Genomic DNA, 25,682 nt, shown 5'->3' on the forward strand with positions numbered 1-25,682 from the left:
CAACCCAGTAGTCAGGATTATTTCTAATTCTCACAATTCGAGGGTCATGTTGCAGGTAGTGCAGCAAGAAGGCACTCATGTGTGTTGCGCATCCAGGAGCACCAAGTCCCTGTTGTGTTGGTGGCGAGGTAACAATCATGCTTCCTTCCTCTGTCCTCTCCCCCCAACCTCGCACAACAGAAATGTGATCAAGGTCTCCCTCATCTGATGAGTCTTCCATCAGTTCGTCCTCCACTTCTTCCTGGGCTCCTGCACCTTCCTCACTAGTTTGGCTGCTACCATGCGCCCTGGTAAAACCATCTCCCCCACCCTCACATGCCTGCCGCCTTGGTGATGCCGACCGTCTGGACCTTGCAGATGTTAGCCCTTCCGCATACAACTCCTCCTTCTCTACTTCCTCCACCTCCTCTTGTGCCACTACCTGACTCCGAATTCTGTTTAACATGTGCTCCAGCATGTAAATCACCGGAATAGTCATGCTGATAATGGCATCGTCAGCACTAAACATCTTCGTCGCCATTTCAAAACTGTGCAGAAGGGTGCATAGGTCCCTGATCTGAGACCACTCCTCCAGCGTGATTTGCCCCACCTCTGGATCTCGTTGGCCCAGGCTATACGTCAGAACGTATTGCACCAGGGCTTGTCGGTGCTGCCACAGTCGCTGCAACATGTGCAGAGTTGAATTCCACCGGGTAGGCACATCGCATTTTAGCCGGTGAAGTGGCAGGCCCAACGACTTCTGTAGAGATGTAAGTCGCTGAGCTGCGGGATGCGAACGGCGGAAGTGAGCACACAGCGACCGTGCCCTCTGCAGAAGGCCATCTAGTCTGGGATAGTGGGCTAAAAATTGCTGGACAACCAGGTTCAACACGTGAGCCATACAAGGCACGTGTGTGACATTGCCCCAGCGAAGGGCCGCACCCAGGTTTGCAGCATTGTCGCACACGGCCTTCCCTGGTTTCAGGTCCAGTGGAGACAACCATTCATGAAATTGGTTCTCCAGAGCTGACCACAACTCCTCAGCTGTGTGACTCACATTTCCCAGATATTTCAAAGTAAAAACCGCCTGATGACGTTGAGCGCTACTGCCAGCATAGTAAGGAGGTGTGCAGGATCCCTTCTGCGCAGTTAGAAAGCTTGTGGCATGACCAGACAGGCTTTGGGTGCAGGTGGAAGACCAAGAGGAGGTTGAGGAGGCAGAAGCAGTGGAGGAACTTTGACATAAAGAGGATTGACGCACAACTCGTGGGGACGGCAAGACTTGGACAGCAGCCCCTTGTCCTGCTGTCACCATAGTTACCCAGTGCCCAGTCAGCGACATGTAACGCCCCTGTCCATGCCTACTCGTCCAAGTGTCTGTGGTGAAATGCACCCTGTCACACACAGAGTTTCTCAAAGAAGCGGTGATGTTGTGTGCAACATGCTGGTGGAGCGCAGGCACACCTTTCTTTGAGAAGTAGTGCCGACTGGGCATCTGGTACTGGGGCACTGCGACGGACATAAGGTCTCGAAAATCCTGTGTCCACCAGGCGGAAAGGCAGCATTTCTGTAGCCAAGAGCTTGCAGATGGTGAAATTCAACCTCTTAGCTTTCTCATGGCTAGGAGGAAATGGTCTTTTACTTGTCCACATCTGAGGGACCGAGGGCTGGCTATTGTGCTTAGACGGGGTTGATAAGGGTGTCCCCGGCAAACTGCCGGTCTGTGAGGAAGATGCAGGCGGACATGTTAGGTTGCCTTGATCCAAAGGTGGTGCTATCGATGTCGGACAGCGCTCAACACCAGCTGGTGTTACCACCTCCAAAGAAAATGATGACCTGCCAATCACGCTGGCTGTTGCGGGTAAAGAGGTGGCAGGTCTGCGCCCCAAAACAGGTGTGACTGCTGTCCCCCCAGTCACAGAGGATGAAGAGGCCGCGGATGCACAAGATATGGCAGACGGTGGTTGGCCCGGCCGGCTAGGCCGCATTGTAGCACACTGAGCTTCCCACTGCAACTTATGCTTCATGTCCATGTGCCGGTTCATGCATGAAGTACTCAAACTATGTATTTTTTGGCCTCTACTTAGCTTTTGCTGACAAATGTTACAGATAACACGAGTTGGGTCATCTTTATCGATCTGAAAAAATGCCCAGGCTATGCAAGGCTTAGCACCCATGCGACCTGAAGAGCCACCACGACTTGTGGTGAGAGGCAGAGTTGTGTTTGAGGATGCAGTTGTTGACGTGCTTCCAGTACTACGTCTCTGTCCAGGAAGGCGCAACCTGACCTCGTCGTCACTAGCATCTTCCTCCACCTCCTCTGCTGACCTCATCTCTTGGCTGACTGTGGGTTGACAGTAAGTGGGATCTCCAACCTCATCATCATCACCCTGTGCGTTATCACACCCGTCGTCCTCAGAGCCAACCTGTTCCTGCCCTGACAAAAAACTAAAGTTGTCGCTCCAATCAGGAATTTGAGTGTCATCATCGTCTTCCTCATTGTCTCCACCAACAGGAGTTACAGTTTGGGAATGAGGGTCTACATTATGGTCAGAACCTTCTGCGTCTGGTCCTGGATCCGACTCATAAAGATTCTGGGCATCAGTGCAGATCATTTCCTCGTCTGGATTCACAGAAGCGCTGGAGTCGACCTCTGATTCCCAGGCTATAGTATGAGTAAACAGCTCTGCAGACTCAACCATCTGTTCTACCTCATACTCAGACGGGCAGCTGGAGATTTGGGAGCTGTGAGGAAGCAAGTGCGATTGGGGTGACACCTTTGAGGACTGGAGTATTTGTGATGTTGAAGTTGATGTGGAGGAGAGCCCACTTAAAGGAGCACTTGATATCCGTTGAAGCACCTGCTGTTTTTGTGCCTCATCTGGAATTTGTAGCGATTGGCGTGGCCGTAAGAAAGGGATCTTATCACATTGTCCGCTAAAAGAAGTAGACATTTTAGTTTGGCTGGAAGATGGTCTTTCTTCTGCAGATGTTACTGTTGCTTTAACACCTACCCCACGGACACAACCTTTTTTCCCCTTCCCAACACGCCTATTCCCCTTTCCACCAGCAGCAGGCCTTTTTCCACTCATTTTGGTGGTTAACTAATTCACAACTCTGGAGTTGTTTGCACAAAAAAACAATGGATGGTAACCGAGCAGAGCTGAGTGGCCAAACTGTGGTATTAGGCCAAAACTATTGGCTGGGTTAGATGGAGAAAAAAATTATATTCGATTTGCAACCTGATGGAGGTCAGTATAGATGGACTAATAGAACAAGTCCCACACACAGCTAGAAGCCCAAATATTTTTTCAGAGGTAGATGCAGAAAAAAATTATTTTTAATTTGCAACCTGATGGAGGTCAGTATAGATGGACTAATAGAGAAAGTCCCACACACTGCTAGAAGGCCAAATATTTTTTCAGAGCTAGATGCAGAAAAAAATTATATTCAGTTTGCAACCTGATGGAGGTCAGTATAGATGGACTAATAGAACAAGTCCCACACACAGCTAGAAGCCCAAATATTTTTTCAGAGGTAGATGCAGATAAAAATTATTTTTAATTTGCAACCTGATGGAGGTCAGTATAGATGGACTAATAGAACAAGTCCCACACACAGCTAGAAGCCCAAATATTTTTTCAGAGGTAGATGCAGATAAAAATTATATTCAGTTTGCAACCTGATGGAGGTCTGTATAGATGGATTAATAGAACAAGTCCCACACACAGCTAGAAGCCCAATATTTTTTCAGAGGTAGATGCAGAAAAAAAATATATTCAGTTTGCAACCTGATGGAGGTCTGTATAGATGGATTAATAGAACAAGTCCCACACACAGCTAGAAGCCCAATATTTTTTCAGAGGTAGATGCAGAAAAAAAATATATTCAGTTTGCAACCTGATGGAGGTCAGTATAGATGGACTAATAGAGAAAGTCCCACACACTGCTAGAAGCCCAAATATTTTTTCAGAGCTAGATGCAGAAAAAAATTATATTTAGTTTGCAACCTGATGGAGGTCAGTATAGATGGTCTAATAGAATGATGCTATGCCCAAAAGATTTTACTTCACTAGATGCAGTAAAAAAATTGGTATTCTATACACAGCTGGTGTATCTTGCAACACAGATAGGCTACTCCACTGACTAACACACTCTGCAATAGGCCAAAAAGGATTAGCTTTGCTAGATTCAGCCAAATGCTGTGAAAAAAACTTGCACAGCACTGGCACAGACCTGCCTGGCAAAAACTGATAGGAACTGATGTAACCTAGTCCTGAAAAGGACTGCAATTACAATTAGTCTTTACTCCCACAATCTATCTATTTAAGAGCACAGACCTGCCTGATAAAAGTCGTAGGAAATGCTGTAACCTAGTCCTTAAAAGGACTGCAATCACAACTATTCCCTACTCCCAAGCTATCTGTAGATTTGTGCGAAAATTGGCTTGAAATTAACAAGGTATAGCGCACACAGCAACAGCGGTGCCGTCTAACATGCAGCTGCAGCAATGAGAAAATGGTGGCGACGGGGAAAATGGCTTGGTCTTATAGGGCAAGGACATGTGACATACGCTGCCAATGACACATGCCCTTGCTTGTGTGAAAAACAGCAGTTCGCTCCGTGTGTGCGCTGCTGATAGGCTGACAGACTGCACCTCCCCACTGCAAATGCGGGAAAGAGAAAAAAAAATGGAGATCTTCATTATTCCTGCAGAGATCCATCCCCTGCCCCTCCCCCCACCCCGCTGTACACTCAAACTGCGTATTAACATTAATTTTCATCATTACTGAGAAAAAATCCAGTTATGATTTTGGTGCACGAACAGTTATCGAACCTAACCTCGAACAGCCGAATTTTTCTCAAATCGTTCTTGTTCGCCGAACGGCTCGAACACCGCCCAAAACAGCTCGAATTTGAGATTGGCGAACAGTTCGAGTAGAACAACGCTCATCTCTAATGGAGACACAGTGCAGAATGGAGACACATGTGGGCAGTATGGGAGATGATATAGAAGCAAAATGAAGGCACATGGAGGAAGAATGGAGAGACATGAGGGCAGAATGGGAAATGACATGGGGCAGAATGGTAGATGACAATGGGGTCAGAATGGAGAGACATTGGGGCAGAATGTAGACATGGGGCAGAATGGGAACTGACATTGGGCAGAATGGGTGATGACATGGGGCAGAATGGGAGATGACATGGGGGCAGAATGGGAGATGACATGGGGCAGAATAGAAGATGACATGGGGGGCAGAATGGAGACATGGGGGCAGAATTGGAGATGTCATTGGGGCTGAATGGAAGATGACATGGGGGCTGAATGGCAGATGACATGGGGGCCGAATGGGAGTTGACACGGGGGCCGAATGGGAGATGACATGAAGGCAGAATGGGAGATGTCATTTGGGCCGAATGGGAGATGTCATTGGGGCCGAATGGGAGATGACTTGGGGCAGAATGGGAGATGACTTGGGGTCAGAATGGGAGATGACATGGGGACAGAATGGGAGATGACATGGGGGCCGAATAGAGACATTGGGAGCAGAATTGGAGATGACATAAGGGCAGAATGGAGAGACAGGACAAAATAGAGACTATGGGGGCAGAATGGGAGATGACATAGAGGCAAAATGGAGACATGGGAACAGAATGGAGACATTGGGGGCAGAATGGAGACACATGGGGGTAGAATGGGAGATGACATCTGGGCAGAATGGAGACATGGAGGCAAAATGGGAGATGACATGGGGCAGAAAGGAGACATGGGGGCAGGATGGAGACACACGGGGCAGAATGGGAGATGACATGGGTTTAGGATGGAGACATGGGGTCAGAATGGGAGATGACATGGGTGAAGAATAGAGACATTGGGGACAGAATGGGAGGTGATATGGGGCAGAATGGAGACAGTGCAGAATGGAGACACGTGGGCAGTATGGGAGATGACATAGAAGCAAAATGTAGGCACATGGAGGAAGAATGGAGAGACATGAGGGCAGAATGGGAAATGACATGGGGCAGAATGGTAGATGACAATGGGGTCAGAATGGAGAGACATTGGGGCAGAATGTAGACATGGGGCAGAATGGGAACCGACATTGGGCAGAATGGAGATGGCATGGGGGCAGAATGGGAGATGACATGGGGCAAAATGTAGACACATGATCTGAATGGAGACAAATGGGGGCAGAATGGAGACAAATGGGGGCAAGATGAAGTCACATGGGGCCAGAATGAGACAACATATGAGGACAGGATGAAGACATGAAGGGTCCAGAATGGAGTACATATGGGACCATGTTGGGGGATATTATTACTGTAGGGGTTAATTATGGATATTATTACTGCAGTGATGTATTTTATTTTTGAGGATACTGTTTTTAGTGAGGTGGGTGTCCTGTTATTGTGCAGGGCGATACTATGTCCCTTTTTTTTCTTCATCTGGTGTAGTGTAGAAGTTGGGGAAAAATTGGGGAATGTGCTCTGGAAACTGCTCTAGATAACTATGTTATTTTCTGCAGAAACAAGGAAGAAATGATGGTGGTCTGTGCTGGATAAAGAAGAAAAGCGAAGATGAGGGACTTCAACTTGAGATGTCACCGGTGAGTCAGGGTGTTACCTGTATACTTACACTATACACTACATACTACATACAGGGCTCCTGTGTATAATGTCACTGGTGATCACTGTATTACCTGTACACTGCCACTATATACAGAGCTCCTATGTATAATGTCACTGGTGAGCACTGTATTACCTGTACACTGACATTATATACAAAGAGCTCTTGTGTATCATGTCACTGGTAATCATCTATCTTACCTGTACAGTTACACTATACACTGTATAGTATATACAGAGCTCCTGTGTAAAATGGCGCTTATGGTAATATTAGTATTGTGTTTTTTTATTAATGATCATTATTGTAGTATTCAGTCACTGTGTGTTCTGGTCATGGTGTGGCGGTAGATATTTCTTGTACATGGTATTATTCGGTCACTATGTGATGGTATCATGTGGTCTGGTTATGGTGTGACTGTATTTCTCCCTTGTATGTGATATTATTGATCATTTTTAAAAACTGTATGTGACACATTCCCTTAAAGAAAAATAAATAAAAATTTACCTAAAAAAACTATTGGATATTTTAACAAATGTTTAATAGGTTAGAGTAGAGTAGGGTCCGGCGGAACAGTCTCCTTATCATGATGGCGGCTTTAAAAAATCTTTTGGCCAAAACAAAAGCTTCTGGCTATGTATGTGGTATTGTATTCAATGGGAACTGTTAATGTGTGATTGGTGAGGACATGGTGCAGAAGTGGAGTTTTTCCAAGAGTGGACGGTGGGGCTGTGGAAGGTTGAGGGGTGGAGGTGGAGCTGGGGTGCAGGCGGAACTAAGGTGCAGCCTGAGGGTAGTCTCAAGGGGGCCCGAACATTTTGCCAGTATGGGGCCCTGAAATTCCTGGTGGCTGCCCTGACTGTTAATACCAAATATGCTGGGAGCAATCCAGTGCGTGCCTGTGTGCGGTGATGACAGCCCCTTCTTGTGCACGCTCCCGCACTGGTCCTCTGTACACAGTGGGCGGCGCATGCGCAGATTGAAAGCTATGCTTGCCAATAGATGCCACTGCGCATGCTAACTGCTAAGCTACTGTGTCAGCCGATCACAGCGCTCCATCAGTGACATATGCAAATGAGCTTTTGGGACAAGGGACAGAAGCAACATCTTTTCAGGGTAAATCTCCTAAATCTCCACTGTAGCTGGGCTTTTTATAGCAGGAGGGTGTTCAGCAGGGGCGGCTCATTATATTAGCAGGGGCCGCTCCATTCTCTTAGGGAGAGAGACATTTTTTTGACTCATCACAAGTTCAAAAATTCTCATTTTATGGACTATAAATACAGCTGAGGCCCAGTAGTATGCTGGAGGAGAGAGGAAGGTCTGCACAATAGAGGTGAAGTGACGCCTCAGTGATCCTCCGGTTTTTTTATGACTCCATTATTCTGATTTTATTTTAAAGGAACTATAAATACAGCTCATGTACAGTGGAATATAAATATATATAATTATATATATAGGGGAGAGGAGGTCTCCACAATAAAATAAAACTAATAAAAAAAGAAATCTACAGATGTGATGTGACGCCTCAGATAGATAGATAATGGGTAGATAGAGAAAAGAACTATGATATGCCATGGACCTCCGTAGCCCCCACCCTAGATGTGCCCCCATCCATTGTTCCTACAGTCCCTATTTCCTATTGTACACTTGCTTTGTCAAAATTAATGTGAATTTAGTCCGGCTAATAAACCTAATTTGAATTTGATAGATAATGGATAGATAGATAGATCCATTTATCATTCGGTGCATATCTATATATCTACCAATGTATCACCTATCAAGCTGTTCATTATCTCTTATCAACTTATATAGCTAGCTGCTATTAAATATCAAATATATCTATATCTTCACTAACTGCCTTCACCATGCTAGTTTCTGATAAGTTCTATATTCAGCATCCCTATGTACATACATACACTATCTTACCCGACCCCTATCTAACTAAATGGCTGGCCAGAAAATTAATAGTAATTTTTTTTTTCCCTTTTTTTGTAAAGCCGCACTATGGGGACAGAATGGGAGATGACATTGGGACAGAATGGGAGATGACATTGGGACAGAATGGGACATGACATGGGGCAGAATGGGAGATGCCATTGAGACAGAATGGGAGATGACATGGGGCAGAATGGGAGATGACATGGGGGCAGAATGGGAGATGACATGGGGGCAGAATGGGAGATGACATGGGGGCCGAATGGGAGATGACATGGGGCAGAATGGGAGATGCCATTGAGACAGAATGGGAGATGACATTGGGACCGAATGGGAAATGACATGGGGCCGAATGGGAGATGACATGGGGCAGAATGGGAGATGCCATTGAGACAGAATGGGAGATGCCATGGGGCAGAATGGGAGATGACAAGGGGCAGAATGGGAGATGCCATTGAGACAGAATGGGAGATGCAATTGGGACAGAATGGGTGATGACATGGGGCAGAATGGGAGATGACATGGGGGCTGAATGGGAGATGACATGGGAGCAGAATGGGAGATGACATGGGGGCAGAATGGGAGATGACATGGGGTCAGAATAGAAGATGACATGGGGGGAAGAATGGAGACATGGGGGCAGAATGGGAGATGTCATTGGGACCGAATAGGAGATGACTTGGGGCAGAATGGGAGATGACTTGGGGGCAGAATGGGAGATGACATGGGGACAGAATGGGAGATGACATGGGGGCCGAATAGAGACATTGGGGGCAGAATTGGAGATGACATAAGGGCAGAATGGAGAGACAGGACAAAATAGAGACTATGGGGGCAGAATGGGAGATGACATAGAGGCAAAATGGAGACATGGGGACAGAATCGAGACATTGGGGGCAGAATGGAGACACATGGGGGTAGAATGGGAGATGATATGGGGCAGAATGGAGACACAGTGCAGAATGGAGACACATGTGGGCAGTATGGAAGAAGACATAGAAGCAAAATGAAGGCATATGGAGGAAGAGTGGAGAGACATGAGGGCAGAATGGGAAATGACATGGGGCAGAATGGTAGATGACAATGGGGTCAGAATGGAGAGACATTGGGGCAGAATGTAGACATGGGGCTGAATGGGAACTGACATTGGGCAGAATGGAGATGGCATGGGGGCAGAATGGGAGATGACATGGGGCAGTATGTAGACACATGATCAGAATGGAGACAAATGGGGGCAAGATGAAGTCACATGGGGCCAGGATGGGAGAACATATGAGGACAGGATGAAGACATGAAGGGTCCAGAATGGAGTACATATGGGACCATATTGGGGGATATTATTACTGTAGGGGTTAATTATGGATATTATTACTGCTGTGATGTGTTTTATTTTTGAGGATACTGTTTTTAGTGAGGGGGGTGTCCTGTTACTGTGCAGGGCAACACTATGTCCCTTTTTTTTCTTCATCTGGTGTAGTGTAGAAGTTGGGAAAAAATTGGGGAATGTGCTCTGGAAACTGCTCTAGATAACTATGTTATTTTCTGCAGAAAAAAGGAAGAAATGATGGCGGTCTGTGCTGGATAAAGAAGAAAAGCGAAGATGAGGGACTTCAACTTGAGATGTCACCGTTGAGTCACGGTGTTACCTGTATACTTACACTATACACTATATACTACATACAGGGCTCCTGTGTATAATGTCACTGGTGATCACTGTATTACCTGTACACTGACACTATATATAGAGCTCCTATGTATAATATCACTGGTGATCCCTGTATTACCTGTACACTGACACTATACAAAGAGCTCCTGTGTATAATGTCACTGGTAAACGCTGTCTTACCTGTACAGTTGCATTATACACTGTATAGTATATACAGAGCTCTTGTGTAAAATGGCGCTTATGGTAATATTAGTATTGTGTTTTTTTTATTAATGATCAGTATTCTCTTATTCAGTCACTATGTGGTGGTAATATGTGGTGTGATCATGGTGTGATGGTATTTGTCTCTTGTATGTGGTATTATTCGGTCACGATGTGATGGTATCATGTGTTCTGTTTATGGTGTGAATGTATTTCTTCCGAGCTAGTGCGCCCCCTAGTTTTAGGGACAGGGTAGGAGCCCCCGTTCCCTGATCACCCGACAGCTGTGTCGTGACAGGTAATATGTGGTCTGGTTATGGTATGACTGTATTTCTCCCTTGTATGTGATATTATTGATCATTTTTAAAAACTGTATGTGACACATTCCCTTAAAGAAAAATAAATAAAAAATGGCCAAAACAAAAGCTTCTGGCTATGTATGTGATATTGTGTTCAATGAGAACTGTTAATTTGTCATTGGTGAGGACATGGTGCGAAAGTGGAGTTTTTCCAAGAGTGGATGGTGGGGCTGTGGAAGGTTGAGGGGTGGAGGTGGAGCTGGGGTGCAGCCTGGGGGTAGTCTCAAGGGGGCCCGAACATTTTGCCAGTATGGGGCCCTGAAATTCCTTGTGGCAGCCCTGACTGTTAATACCAAATATGCTGGGAGCAATCCAGTGCGCGCCTGTGTGCGGTGATGACAGCCCCTTCTTGTGCACGCTCCCGCTCTGGTCCTCTGTACACAGTGGGCGGCGCATGCGCAGATTGAAAGCTTTGCTTGCCAATAGATGCCACTGCGCATGCTAACTGCTAAGCTACTGTGTCAGCCAATCACAGCTCTCCATCAGTGACATATGCAAATGAGCTTTTGGGACAAGGGACAGAGGCTACATCTTTTCAGGGTAAATCTCCTAAATCTCCACTGTAGCTGGGCTTTCTATAGCAGGAGGGTGTTCAGCAGGGGCGGCTCATTATATTAGCAGGGGCCGCTCCATTCTCTTGTGATGAGTCAAAAAAATGTCTCTCTCCCTAAGTTCAAAAATTCTCATTTTATGGACTATAAATACAGCTGAGGCCCAGTAGTATGCTGGAGGTGAGAGGAAGGTCTGCACAATAGAGGTGAAGTGATGCCTCAGTGATCCTCTGGTTTTTTTATGACTCCATTATTCTGATTTTATTTGAAAGGAACTATAAATACAGCTCATGTACAGTGGAATATAAATATATATAATTGTATATATAGGGGAGAGGAGGTCTCCACAATAAAATAAAAGTAATAAAAAAAGAAATCTACAGATGTGATGTGACGAACACTGGAGAACACTGAGCACAAGGCATATATAGAAAATACTTTATTGCAAATAGAAAAATCACATAAAAAAGTGTATATTCCAAATACGTGCAGGTTGCGGAACAAATTAGTATACAGAGATAGATAAAAGAATGGCCATGGTCACGCTGCAGCGAAGAATAGGGAATACCCGTAATAATAAATAACCGGAACAACGTCCTAATATAAGCTGCAAATATGTAGGTACTCACAAGACACAGTACCAAAAAGGCCTATATATATATATATATAGTAAGGAAGTAGATTAGAGTAAGAGCAATCAGTAAATGATTATAAGAACCGATGAGAATATGGATAATATATATGTAAACATATAGACAGTTCAAAAAGGTGTCAGGCATAAAACGTTTAGAAATATCCAAAGTATATGTATTGTCAGATATCAATGACTCACCGATATAGTCACCAACGATTGCTCAGGAAGGGGGAGGGAGAGGTAGGAAGGAGTGGAGGGGGTGGGCGAACAGGGCAGGAGCGAGCAAGTGTGGGACCTGCAAGCCTCGAGGCGCGTTTCGCGGGATTGGCTTTGTCAAGAGGCGTCGCAATTCAAAGCACCGGCGTCTTTTTTAAATATACTGCTCGATTGGTCACATGTCCGATCATGTGACCGGAAGAAGATGGCCGCCAACCGGAAGACGTATACGGCGCATGTGCTGGGACCGTCACAACATCCCATTCCCCGCCGCGTCCGTCATGACAACTGCGCAGCCCCAGAAGTGCCAAACAGACAACGTCCGGAGCAGCGCCGGCACCATGGAGACAGACTCGCGGGATCGCAGGAGGGTGAGTAGCTCCGCGCATGCTCGCCGCCTGCCCAGAGGGCTGCATCCAGCTTCCACCGTAGATCCAAGTCCATATTTTATGCACGATCACATCACATGGGAGTGCATGTCTCCTAGATTATAATCAGTGTGCATAGAGCTAAAACAATAACAGGCATCCAAATACATATAGTTAAGTACAAGGACTAGGAATTTAAATTCCAAGGCAGGGAGTGAGCAGCCGAGGGGGCAGAGTCCGTAGGAGTCAGTCAGCCATTCATTTTCTTTTTGTTCTATAGAGAGCGGAAGGGGTTTCAACAAGATGGAAACATCAGAGCCGGTATAGGGACCACAAATGGAAAAACACTAAATAGAGGGAATATGAGAAAAAAATAAAATTAAAATTAAGAATGTTAAAAGTAAATATTAAAATCAGCAGACCACAGGAGCTCGTCCTGCCACTACAAATATACAGAGCAGGGGCTACAGGAGAGCAGAGATTCAATACCAAGAATATTGGATTATATATGATACAGGGAGAGATCAACTGTCCCTGAGTCAGGGTTGGATATAACCCTCCAAGAATATCAGATAGATAATAAAGGGAATAATAGTTCAACTGAGGCGCAGAGCAACACCGTTAGATGTCATAGAAAAGGTGAGAAGCCTAGATTTTCATTCAGACCCCGTGGTGCCAGGGTGTCAAGAGTGATGATCCATCGCGCCTCCTTTTGTGCCAGGAGGCGTTTAGCATTCCCACCCCGGGAGCCAAGGCACACTTTATCAATCCCCCGCACTTTAAGTGAGTGGGGATCACAGTTATGAGCGGCCTTGAAATGCCGTGGTAGTGTCTTCAGCTCCCGGGGATCAGTGGCTGTTCGTGCTGCGCCAATGTCCCGAACATGTTCCCGAACTCTGATTCGAAGCTCCCTAGTTGTTAAGCCAATGTATATCAATTGGCACCCACATGTGGCAAGGTAAACCACATGTGTGGTGCCACAGGAGATAAAATGGCGGATGTCAAATTGGCGGGAGCCATCAGAGTTGGGGAATGATGTACAATGAAGGACATTGGCACAAGCCACACAATGGCCACATGGGAATGAGCCCACCGTGGGACCACTGGATCCAAATGGATTAGGCCGGAAGGGGACATAGTAGCTCGCAACCAAAATGTCCCCCAATGTTTGAGAGCGTCGTGGTGTCATGAGTGGGAAATCACCTATCCGCTCCCAGAGGGAGGGCTCCGTGTTAAGTATACCCCAATGTCGAGAGAGGATCCGCCGCATAGCTCCCCACTCATGATTGAATGTGGATATGTAGTTGATCCTCTCCGATGTCCCATGCTTGGGCGCCATAGAGGGGTGGATAAGATGATCCCTAGGAGTGTCTCGGGCTCTCCTATAGCCACGACCGATACATCGATTACTGTAGCCACGTTGTATAAAACGCTCTGCCAGATCTGCGGCCTGTCTCTCAAAGTTAGAGTTGGTGGAGCAAATCCGCCTCATCCTGAGGAACTGGCCGACTGGGACAGCTCTGATGGAAGAAGGATCATGGGCCGAAGTGGCATGTATCAGGGAATTTACAGCAGTAGGTTTCCTATACACATCAGTCTGGATCCGGCAGTCAGGATCCACCTCAAGGGTGACATCCAGAAAGTCGATCCGTATAGAGTGATGGGCATATGTAAGTCGTATCGCATATCTGTTGGAAATCAATCGTAGCATGAAATCATCAAGCTCCTCCACCGTCCCCTGCCAAAAGAATAGAATGTCATCTATATATCTCATCCATGACACGACCCGGTCCGCGCCCCGTATCTCCTCGTCGCCAAAAATCTCCCTCTCCCAAGCGCCCAGGAAGAGGTTGGCGTACGAGGGGGCACAGGCCGCACCCATCGCCGTGCCACGCCTTTGGAGATATATAGTGTCTTTGAAGAGGAGGTCTCCACAATAAAATAAAAGTAATAAAAAAAGAAATCTACAGATGTGATGTGACGCCTCAGATAGATAGATAATGGGTAGATAGACAGAGAAAAGAACTATGATATGCCATGGACCTCCATAGCCCCCACCCTAGATGTGCCCCCTTCCATTGTTCCTACAGTCTCTATTTCCTATTGTACACTTGCTTTGGCAAAATTAATGTGAATTTAGTCCTGCCAATAAAGCTAATTTGAATTTGATAGATAATGGATAGATAGATAGATCCATTTATCATTCGGTGCATATCTATATATCTACCAATGTATCACCTATCAAGCTGTTCATTATCTTTTATCAGCTTACTGTATATAGCTAGCTGCTATTCATTGTGACAGTCACTGGTATGGTATATAAGGGGAGGTATGTGTCGCACAGGTTGCTGGCCTGTGTGAACTGAAACCAGTGGACTTTCTGCCAGCATGTTATATGCTGATGGGTTAACTCACTTAAAGGGCGTGGTTTCAGGGGAATGACAGTGATGGGAGGGACGTCATTCCCGATACCTCTGGCTGTGGCTGAGCATCATTTAAATGTTCCGTCCTGTTTTTTTCCTTTGAGTTGTGTTTGGAGAGGCGAGGTCTCCAGACTGGACAGCCATAGCTCAGGAGGAGCTGAAGGCTGGACATAACCTGTGTAGACGACCCGCACACACGTATATGGACTGTGCTACAGTTTATCTTTTGTTTTGTTGTTTAGCCAAGTAAGGCTGTATTTATTTTGCTGGAGTGCAGAGCTTTATGCTGTTAATAAAGCCTGCAAAGAAAACCCGGGTTCCTGAGTCTACTTCCGGAAGTGGCCGAGCGAGTCGTCCTACCAAACTATTAAATAGCAAATATATCTATATCTTCACTAACTGCCTTCACCATGCTAGTTTCTGATTATTTCTATACTTAGTATCCCTATGTACATACATACACTATCTTACCCGACCCCTATCTAACTAAGTGGCCGGACAGAAAATTAATAGAAACTTTTTTTTTTCCTTTTTTTTTGTAAAGCCGCACTATGGGGACAGAATGGGAGATGTCATTGGGGCCGAATGGGAGATGACATGGGGGCCGAATGGGAGATGACTTGGGGGCCGAAAGGGAGATGTTATTGGGACAGAATGGGAGATGACATGGGGGCAGAATGGGAGATGACATGGGGGCAGAATAGAAGATGACATGGGGGCGGAATGGAGACATGGGGCAGAAAGGGAGATGTCATTGTGGCCGAATGGGAGATGTCATTGGGGCCGAATGGGAGATGACATGGGGGCCGAATGGGAGATGACATGGGGGCCGAATGGGAGATGACATGGGGGCCGAATGGGAGATGACATGGGGGCCGAATGGGAGATGACTTGGGGCAGAATGGGAGATGACATAGGGGCAGAATGGGAGATGAGATGGGGGTAGAATGGGAGATGACATGGTGCAAAATAACCTCGGCACTCAATATGTGAAAAATAGATGTAAAATTTATTACAGTCCAAACAAAACAGACGTTTCGGCCTCAATCTGCGGCCTTCATCAGTGTGGTCTACAACCAAAAATAAGATAACAATCAAATTACAGAATATAAGTGTAAGGTTACACACAACAAAGTATTTTAGATAAGGAAAATAATAAAAATAAAAAATAAAAAATCTGTCACTTTTAGAATGAATTCAGTACACATAAGAGGAGGCTTCAGTAAAAAGGAACATACCAAGTTGTTTGGAGTCAGGTGTATGGGGAGAGTGGGCAGTTGCCTCTGGGAGCATGTGTCAATCCTGTAGAAGTACACGGGTCATTAGGTAAGGTGCCAAAAACCCCAAATATGCTAGGGTGCTGTCAGTTTATCAAAATGGTGCATACCTGTTCACCTGTAAGGGAGGTCCTAGTGTCCAAACGCGGTGTCCACCGCTGGTTAGTGTGAGGTGACACAGTATGGTAGTCCATGGTACTATTTAAAGGCACAGGGGGAAATGGTGATTGGCTAATGGGCCCATGGTAGTGAGTGGTGGAACGCAGCTCTGCGTGTCAGCAGAGTAGCGTGCGTTCCGTGAAACCGGATGTGACGTCACCTGATATGTCATCCGTGGAGACTGGAAGTCCTATGCGTTTCACGTACAGACAAGTGCGTTCTGAGAGACCGGATGTGACGTCACCGGATGTGACGTCATCTGGATATGACGCGCGGAAACAGGAAGTCCTATGCGTTCCACAGTATAGGATGTGTATCTCCGTACATAGAGGTGTGCGTTCCACAGTCAGAGGGGGCGGTTACTGTCATGGTGGTCATCAGTCATCATGTCACGTGGATAGAAGTGCATGGTGGTGAACTAGGAAAGTGCATCCAGGGCTGTGTAGTCCATTCTTTTGTGGTGGATCAGTGATCAGTCCATGGATGGTGTCCAACATAACATAATATCGTTATAAATTTTATCTGCAATATAAAATGAATAGTTAAGACCAATCATAACCATGGGATAATAATCACGACTTGTAATGTTGTTAATTAGCTTATAAATACATATCAATACAGATAGATCCCATCATGTTGTGTGAACTGACTACCGGTTCAAGCACTTAATCCATTCGAGGTGAATATCCATCAGATGAAGGAGGCCAATTCATAGTCCCTGTTGAGACCCCTGGGGGCAAGGTACTGTAGTTCGTGTATCCAGTATGCCTCCCTCTGTTTGAGCAGGCGTACACGATCGCCACCTCTCCGTGGTGGTAATACCTGTTCCAATACTTGGAATTTCAATTGTGAGATCTGATGTCCTTGTGTGATGAAATGGAACGGGATAGGTAATAATGAATTTTTGCAAGGGATGGTGGATTTATGCTTGGAAATTCTGTCCTTAATTGGTTGGGTGGTCTCACCGACGTATACAAGGCCACACGGGCACTTGATCAGATAAACGACAAATGATGTGTCACAGGTGAAGAAATTGTGTATTTTATATCTCTTCCCAGATTGTGGATGTTGGATGGTATCGCCCCGTATGACATTGTTGCATTGCCTGCATTGCAGGCAGGGGAATGTCCCTGTCCTGGGATTCTGTAAAAATCTCTCCCTTGGGCCTGGGTTTGCCCCTCCGATGTCTGCACGTACTAAAGAGTCCCTCAGGTTAGTTGGTCATTTGAAACACTGTAGAAGTGGCATTTGGAAGGATGGAATGTCTGGGTAACCTGTGCCTAGTATGTTCCAATGTTTCCTGATAGCTTTGTGGAGTACATAAGCATATGGATGGTACGTGTGTACAAAGGGGATACGATCCCTAGTAGGGGTGCGTTGGCGGGCGTTATGTGCTTCTGGTACAGGACGGAAGTGGGGTAACCTCTCTCTAGAAACTTGTCTCTGAATTCCCGGAGTATCGCCCGTTTAAGCTGTTCATCGAGTACAAGTCTGTCCACTCTTTTATATTGGGACTTGGGGATGGAATTTTTCATGGCCCTGGGGTGGTTACTGGTAAAGTGCAACAAACTGTTGCGATCGGTTGGTTTGGAGAACAGATCTGTGGATAAAGTGCCATGTTGGTCTTTCAATACCATAGTGTCCAGGAAACTGACCTGATGAAGATCGCTGGTCATAGTGAAATTGAGGTCAGGCCAGGCTGTGTTAAGGCCCGAAAAGAATTCAACTAAGGACTCTTGTGTCCCGGCCCATACGCAAAAGACGTCGTCTATATATCTCTTCCACATGATGGAATATCTTTGAAAGAGTGGGTGTGGATAGACGACATCACTTTCAAAGGCTGCCATGTAGCAGTTTGCTTATGGGGGGGCCACATTTGATCCCATGGCGGTCTCTCTCACCTGGAGGTAGAAGGTATCTTGAAATAGGAAAAAATTTCTGGTGAGAACTAAGTTGAGGAGGTCTATGCAGAGACTAGATATCCTGGAGTCTGTACCAGATTGTGACAGTAATTGTTGGACCGTGGTGATGCCTCGTTCATGGGGTATGGATGTGTATAAGTCCTTTACGTCGAAGGAGACTAGGATGGCATTGGAGGGAACTTGTCCGATGTCTCTTAAGCCTTCCAGGAAGGCACCTGTGTCCAACAGATAGGATGGACTATGCTGGGTCAAAGGTGTGAGAATTTTCTCTAGGAAAATTGAGAGTGGTGATAGTAATGAATCGGTGGAGGCCACTATGGGCCTGCCTGGGGGTTGTTCCAAATTTTTATGTATCTTGGGCAGAACGTAAAAGACTGGGGTAATAGGAAATTTCTTAATAAGAAATTTGCTTGTTTTAGAGTCTATAACACCCGCTGTTTGGTATTTCTGGACCGTGGTCTGGATTAGTGTATTTAAACACGGCGTGGGGTCATCCGGTAGTGGTCGGTAGGTTGTTGTGTCTCCCAGTTGTCGTTCTATTTGTTTGATATAGTCATTTTTATTCATCACTACGATCGCTCCCCCTTTGTCTACTGGTTTGATTATGAGTGATTTGTTATCTTTTAGTTCCCTCAAGGCTTGTTGGTCTAATGGTGTCAAGTTCTGTTGATAGTGTAACTTGCCCCTTTCACAATCTGTACATAACTTCTGAAAAGCCCCATCTATGAAACCAATAAATGTCTCTAGTGCATGCGTGCCGTGTGGTGGTCTGTACATGCTTTTGTTCCTTAGACCAAGTTCCTCGGCCATGATGATTGCCTTAGTGTCAATTTGACTCTGGTTCTGAATTGGTATTGGTTTGAGAAATGCGTTTTTAATCGTAGTGTGCCATAAAATCTCTGTAATTCCAAGCCAAGTCCAAACGAAATGTGTTATATCTACCCAGTGGACAAAAAGACAAACCCCTTTGTAATACAGATAACTGGGGAATACTTAGGGTATGTGAAGATATATTTACCACCAAGGGGTTGCTTGGGACCTCGTTACTCGATTGTAGTCCATGTTTCTTGTGTTGCCTGCCCCGCCGCTTCTTCTTCTTTGTTGTCGTCGTGGAAGGCCTTAAAAAGGAGCAGAAGGAGAATGATGATCTTGTCTGTCTGCCTCCGAGCCTGATGTAGAGGCGTCTGAGGGGGATTTGCTGTAGTGGTAGAAGCTTTTGGCCGTAGATGAATTGTCCCGCCATCGGTACACTCTATTCAATGCGTAATCTTCAATGTCCCATGCAAATTTTGACCTTTTTCTTGCTTCTGTGTCCCGTTGGTGATTCTCAATGTTAGTCTTGATCTTGTTTTGTAGACCAGCGTATTCTTCTGGAGTTATAGTTGTCTGAAGACAGAATGGGAGATGACATTGGGGCCGAATGGGAGATTACATGGGGGCCGAATGGGAGATGTCATTGGGGGCCGAATGGGAGATGACATGGGTGGGGGCCGAATAGGAGATGACATGGGGGCCGAATTGGAGATGACATGGGGACCGAATGGGAGATGACTTGGGGGCCGAATGGGAGATGACATGAGGGCAGAATGGAAGATGACATGGGGGTCAGAATGGAGACAAGGGGGGCAGAATGGAGACAAGGGGGGCAGAATGGAGACATGCGGGCAGACTGGAGACATGGGGGCAGAATGGAGACATGGGGTCAGAATGGGAGATGTCATTGGGGCCGAATGGGAGATGTCATTGGGGCCGAATGTGAAATTACATGGGGGCCGAATGGGAGATGACTTGGGGCAGAATGGGAGATGACTTGGGGCAGAATAGGAGATTACATGGGGGCAGAATGGGAGATGACATGGGGCAGGATGGTGACATGAAGGCAGAATGGGAGATGTCATTGGGGCCGAATGGGAGATGTCATTGGGGCCGAATGGGAGATGTCATTGGGGCCGAATGGGAGATGTCATGGGGGCCCAATGGGAGATGACATGGGGGCAGAATGGAGACAATGTGTAATCTTCCATGTCCCATGCAAATTTTGACCTTTTTCTTGCTTCTGTGTCCCGTTGGTGATTCTCAATGTTAGTCTTGATCTTGTTTTGTAGACCAGCGTATTCTTCTGGAGGTATAGTTGTCTGGAGTTGGGTCTCTATGTTTTTGATGTCTTCCTTCGTCGTGACGGTGGCCTTGTTTAGAAAGTCAACAGTTAGCATCATTAAATCAAAGGAACATTTGTTTAGAATTTGTTCAAACTTAGTTGTATATTAAGTATTATTCGCGAATAGGGTTGGCCGTAGCTGTACCCTCAGTCCCCTTGGGATGGGCTGGGTTTTCAGGTACTCGGTAATTGTGGCACAATGTAGTTCCTGGTTGACAAGATGTCGACGTTCCCTTTCCAAATCTCTCCCCCGGGTTTCCTTGGGTGCGACCTTCAAAAAATCACTGTAAAAGCTTGATTGTGCAAAAATACTAGAAGTCTCCTCAGCATTATATGAGAAGATAAGAGGAATAGACATGACACTACAGTGTGCAGGTGGGGCAAGATGGTGACATGAAGACAGAATGGGAGATGACATTGGGGCCGAATGGGAGATTACATGGGGGCCGAATGGGAGATGTCATTGGGGGCCGAATGGGAGATGACATGGGTGGGGGCCGAATAGGAGATGACATGGGGGCCAAATTGGAGATGACATGGGGACCGAATGGGAGATGACTTGGGGGCCGAATGGGAGATGACATGAGGGCAGAATGGAAGATGACATGGGGGTCAGAATGGAGACAAGGGGGGCAGAATGGAGACAAGGGGGGCAGAATGGAGACAAGGGGGGCAGAATGGAGACATGGGGGCAGACTGGAGACATGGGGGCAGAATGGAGACATGGGGTCAGAATGGGAGATGTCATTGGGGCCGAATGTGAAATTACATGGGGGCCGAATGGGAGATGACATGGGGGCCGAATGGGAGATGACTTGGGGCAGAATGGGAGATTACATGGGGGCAGAAGGGGAGATGACATGGGGCTGGATGGTGACATGAAGGCAGAATGGGAGATGTCATTGGGGCCGAATGGGAGATGTCATTGGGTCCGTATGGGAGATGTCATTGGGGCCGAATGGGAGATGTCATAGGGGCCCAATGGGAGATGACATGGGGCAGAATGGAGACAAATGGGGCCAGGATGGGAGAACATATGAGGACAGGATGAAGACATGAAGGGTCCAGAATGAAGTACATATGGGACCATGTTGGGGGATATTATTACTCTAGGGGTTAATTATGGATATTATTACTGCTGTGATGTATTTTATTTTTGAGGATACTGTTTTCAGTGAGGGGGGTGTCCGGTTACTGTGCAGGGCGACACTATGTCCCTTTTTTTTTTTCATCTGGTGTAGTGTAGAAGTTGGGGGAAAATTGGGTTATGTGCTCTGGAAACTGCTCTAGATAACTATGCTATTTTCTGCAGAAACAAGTCCTGGCTGGAAGAAATGATGGTGATCTGTGCTGGATAAAGAAAAGCGAAGATCAAGGACTTCACCTAGAGATGTCACCAGTGAGTCAAGGTGTTACCTGTAAATTTACACTATACACTACATACTACATACAGAGCTCCTGTGTATAATGTCACTGGTGATCACTGCATTACCCGTACACTATACACTATATTCAGAGCTCCTATGTACAATGTCACTGTGATCACTGTATTACCTGTACACTATATACTGAGCTCCTGTGTATAATGTCACTGGTGATCACTGTATTACCTGTGCACTATATACCGAGCGCCTGTATATAATGTCACTGGTGATCACTGTCTTACCTGTACACTTACACTATACACTGTATAGTATATACAGAGCTCCTGTGTATAATGGCACTTATGGTTATATTGGTATTGTGTTTTTTTAAATTAATGATCAGTATTCTAGTATTCAGTCACTATGTGGTGGTAATATGTGATGTGATCAATGTGTGATGGTATTTGTCTCTTGTATGTGATCTTATTCGGTCACTATGTGGTGGTAATATGTGGTCTGGTCATGGTGTGGCGGTAGATAATTCTTGTACATGGTATTATTCAGTCACAATGTGATGATAATAAGTGGACTGGTTATGGTGTGACTGTATTTCCCCTTGCATGTGATATTATTGATAAGTTTTAAAAACTGTATGTGACACAGTCCCTTAAAGAAAAATAAAGAAAAAGTTACCTAAAAAGACTATTGGATGTTTTAACAAATGTTTAATAGGTTAGAGTAGAGTAGTGCCAGGCCTGAAGAGTCTCCTTTTCATGGTGGTGGCTTTAAAAAATCTTTTGGCCAAAACAGATTCTTCTGGCTATGTATGTGATATTGTGTTCAAAGGGAACTGTTAATGTGTGATTGGTGAGGACATGGTGCAGGAGTAGAGATTTTCCAAGAGTGGACGGTGGGGCTGTGGAAGGTTGAGGGGTGGAGGTGGAGCTGGGGTGCAGGCGGAGCTAAGGTGGAGCCTGGGGGTAGTCTCAAGGGGGCCCGAACATTTTTCCAGTATGGGGCCCTGAAATTCCTGGTGGCAGCCCTGACTGTTAATACCAAATATACTGGGAGCAATCCTGTGCGCGCCTGTGTGCGGTGATGACAGCCCCTTCTTGTGCACGCTCCCGCACTGGTTTTCTGTACACAGTGGGCGGCGCATGCGCAGATTGAAAGCATTGCTTGCCAATAGATACCACTGCGCATGCTCACTGCTAAGCTACTGTGTCAGACAATCACAGTGCTCCATCAGTGACATATGCAAATGAGCAAAGGGACAGAATCAACATCTTTTCAGGGTAAATCTCCACTGTAGCTGGGCTTTCTATAGCAGGAGGGTGTTCAGCAGGGGCGGCTCATTATATTAGCAGGGGCCGCTCCATTCTCTTGTGATGAGTCAATAAAATGTCTCTCTCCCTAAGTTCAAAAATTCTCATTTTATGGACTATAAATACAGCTGAGGCCCAGTAGTATGCTGGAGGTGAGAGGAAGGTCTGCACAATAGAGGTGAAGTGACGCCTCAGTGATTCCCCTGTTATTTATGACTCCATTAATCAGATTTTATTTTAAAGGAACTATAAATACAGCTCATGTACAGTAGTGTATATATATATATACAGTAAAGACCAAAAGTTTGGACACACCTTCTCATTTAAAGATTTTTCTGTATTTCATGACTATGAAAATTGTACATTCACACTGAAGGCATCAAAACTTTGAATTAACACATGTGGAATTATATACTTAACTAAAAAAGTGTGAAACAACTGAAAATATGTCTTATATTCTAGGTTCTTTAAAGTAACCACCTTCCCTCTACTTCCCCGCCACGCGGCGTCCTCTTTTGAAGATGGCAGTTAACTTCAACATGCAAGTGACGTGAGCGCATGACATCACTTCTGTGCCCCCCAGTCACATGCACGCTGACATCAGCTGCTGGACTCTGATTGGCTGGCAGCGTGTATTACCTCGCCCGGACCCAACCGGTCGCTCTGCCGCAATACACTTCAGCTGAATGTGTATCCGATGACGCACCTCTACCTGAAGTATTTGCTGGCGTCGGCGGGCCCCTCACCTGCCGGGGCCATTCGCGGTGGCAAACTCTGTGCCCGCGGTACTTACGCCCCTGGCACCCATGCATATTAGACAAAGTTGGCTGAACCCGGAGATATCAACAGCTTCCACCGACAGTCTAATATGTATGCAAAGCTGTATTCACAATTAGGAGGGCAAGTGCTTAGGGCGGCGCCTTCTGGATGGCGGCACCACCTACTTGTCTCCTATCTGAGTAATGGGAAAATCTATGTTCACAGAAGACAGATTTTACCTAAGAATTGATGATTTTGAGAATGATGATCAATCCGGGAAAAGACGAAGCGGATCTCTCTAATAAAATATATTACAAAGCTTCTTATTTCATGTGTACTATTGATTTTTGAAATAAATAGATGTTACTTTTTAAAGGGAAGCTATCATCAGAAAATGTGCAGATGAGTACAATTGCACTAATCATTTCCATAGCTCACCAGTACTGGTTGATTGGCCACCAGTAATACACGTTATGCTCGGGTTACATGGCGGCATGTGTCAGGTGACGTTTACATTGTGTGCCTCATTACAAGATAGAATCTAACAATTTCTTATGGTGTCACAGTGCGATTTTAACCTCACCACGATTATGACACAGAGATGCACATATCTGCAAATGTCCTGGATTTTCTGATTTTCTTTATTACAGGAAAATAAAAGAGGCGATACAAAGTTATATATATAATATTGTAGACATAGCACAAAGGAGTATATTGGAGTCTTAAATTTGCTTCAAAAATTTCACACAATTTTATTAGATATAAATATTAAAACAGTTGCAAAACATACAAGTATATCACATATAAAGACAATACAATGTAAGATAAACACAGACGTTAGACAGAAATTAACCAGTGGTGCCAGATATGTATGGGACAAGGTCCATGTGGTGACCAGAGCAAGAAATCACATGTCAACTACAAAGACAATCCTACACAAAAATGACATTGGCTGAAAAAAAGTGTATTCTATGTAGTTTAAAAGACACTGGGGATCTCTCTTCATCAGGCTGACTGTTCCTCTGGTGCCCATCTCCACCTTTGGTATGTTTTGGGACTTTTCTGATAGGCATATTTATTGATCTATGGACACATGAGCATATACTCTTATGGGACCATGAGTATGGCCCAATTATGGCATTATGTATTTCTTTGAGTCTTTTAAACTACATAGAATACACTTTTTTCAGCCCATCTCATTTTTGTATAGGATTGTCTTTGTAGTTGACACTTGATTTCTTGCTCTGGTCACCACATGGACCTTGTCCTATACATATCTGGCTCCATTGGTTACTTTCAGTCTGACTTCTGTGTTTGTCATACATTGTATTGTCTTTATATGTGATATATGTTTTGTAACTGTTTTAATATTTATATGTAATAAAATTGTGTGAAATTTTTGAAGTAAATTTAAGACTCCAATATTCTACTTTGTTCTATGTCTTTGTATATGGAGTTGCTTCAAGGGTCAGTGAACCCAGTGTGACTTTCCCATTATGGTTTTGTTGATCCTTGTGGGGTTCCGTTTAATATGTATAATATTGTGTATTTTATTACTTCCTTATTTATTAAACGTATAAATTTGAGGTTCTTAGTGCACATTTTGATCAAATTGTGCAAGCCCATCTGCCAACGACAAGGCGACCTCATCAGATGGGGCCCTACACTAACAAACTAACCTATTTATTGCATTTATATTATTCTCATTACTATCCTCACAATCTATTCATTAATATTACAATATTGTTATACTTATTATTG

This window comes from Phyllobates terribilis, unplaced genomic scaffold (genome assembly GCF_046119375.1).
Source record: "Phyllobates terribilis strain yellow unplaced genomic scaffold, ASM4611937v1 Scaffold_9__5_contigs__length_417890890, whole genome shotgun sequence".
NCBI classification, from domain to species: Eukaryota; Metazoa; Chordata; class Amphibia; order Anura; family Dendrobatidae; genus Phyllobates; species Phyllobates terribilis.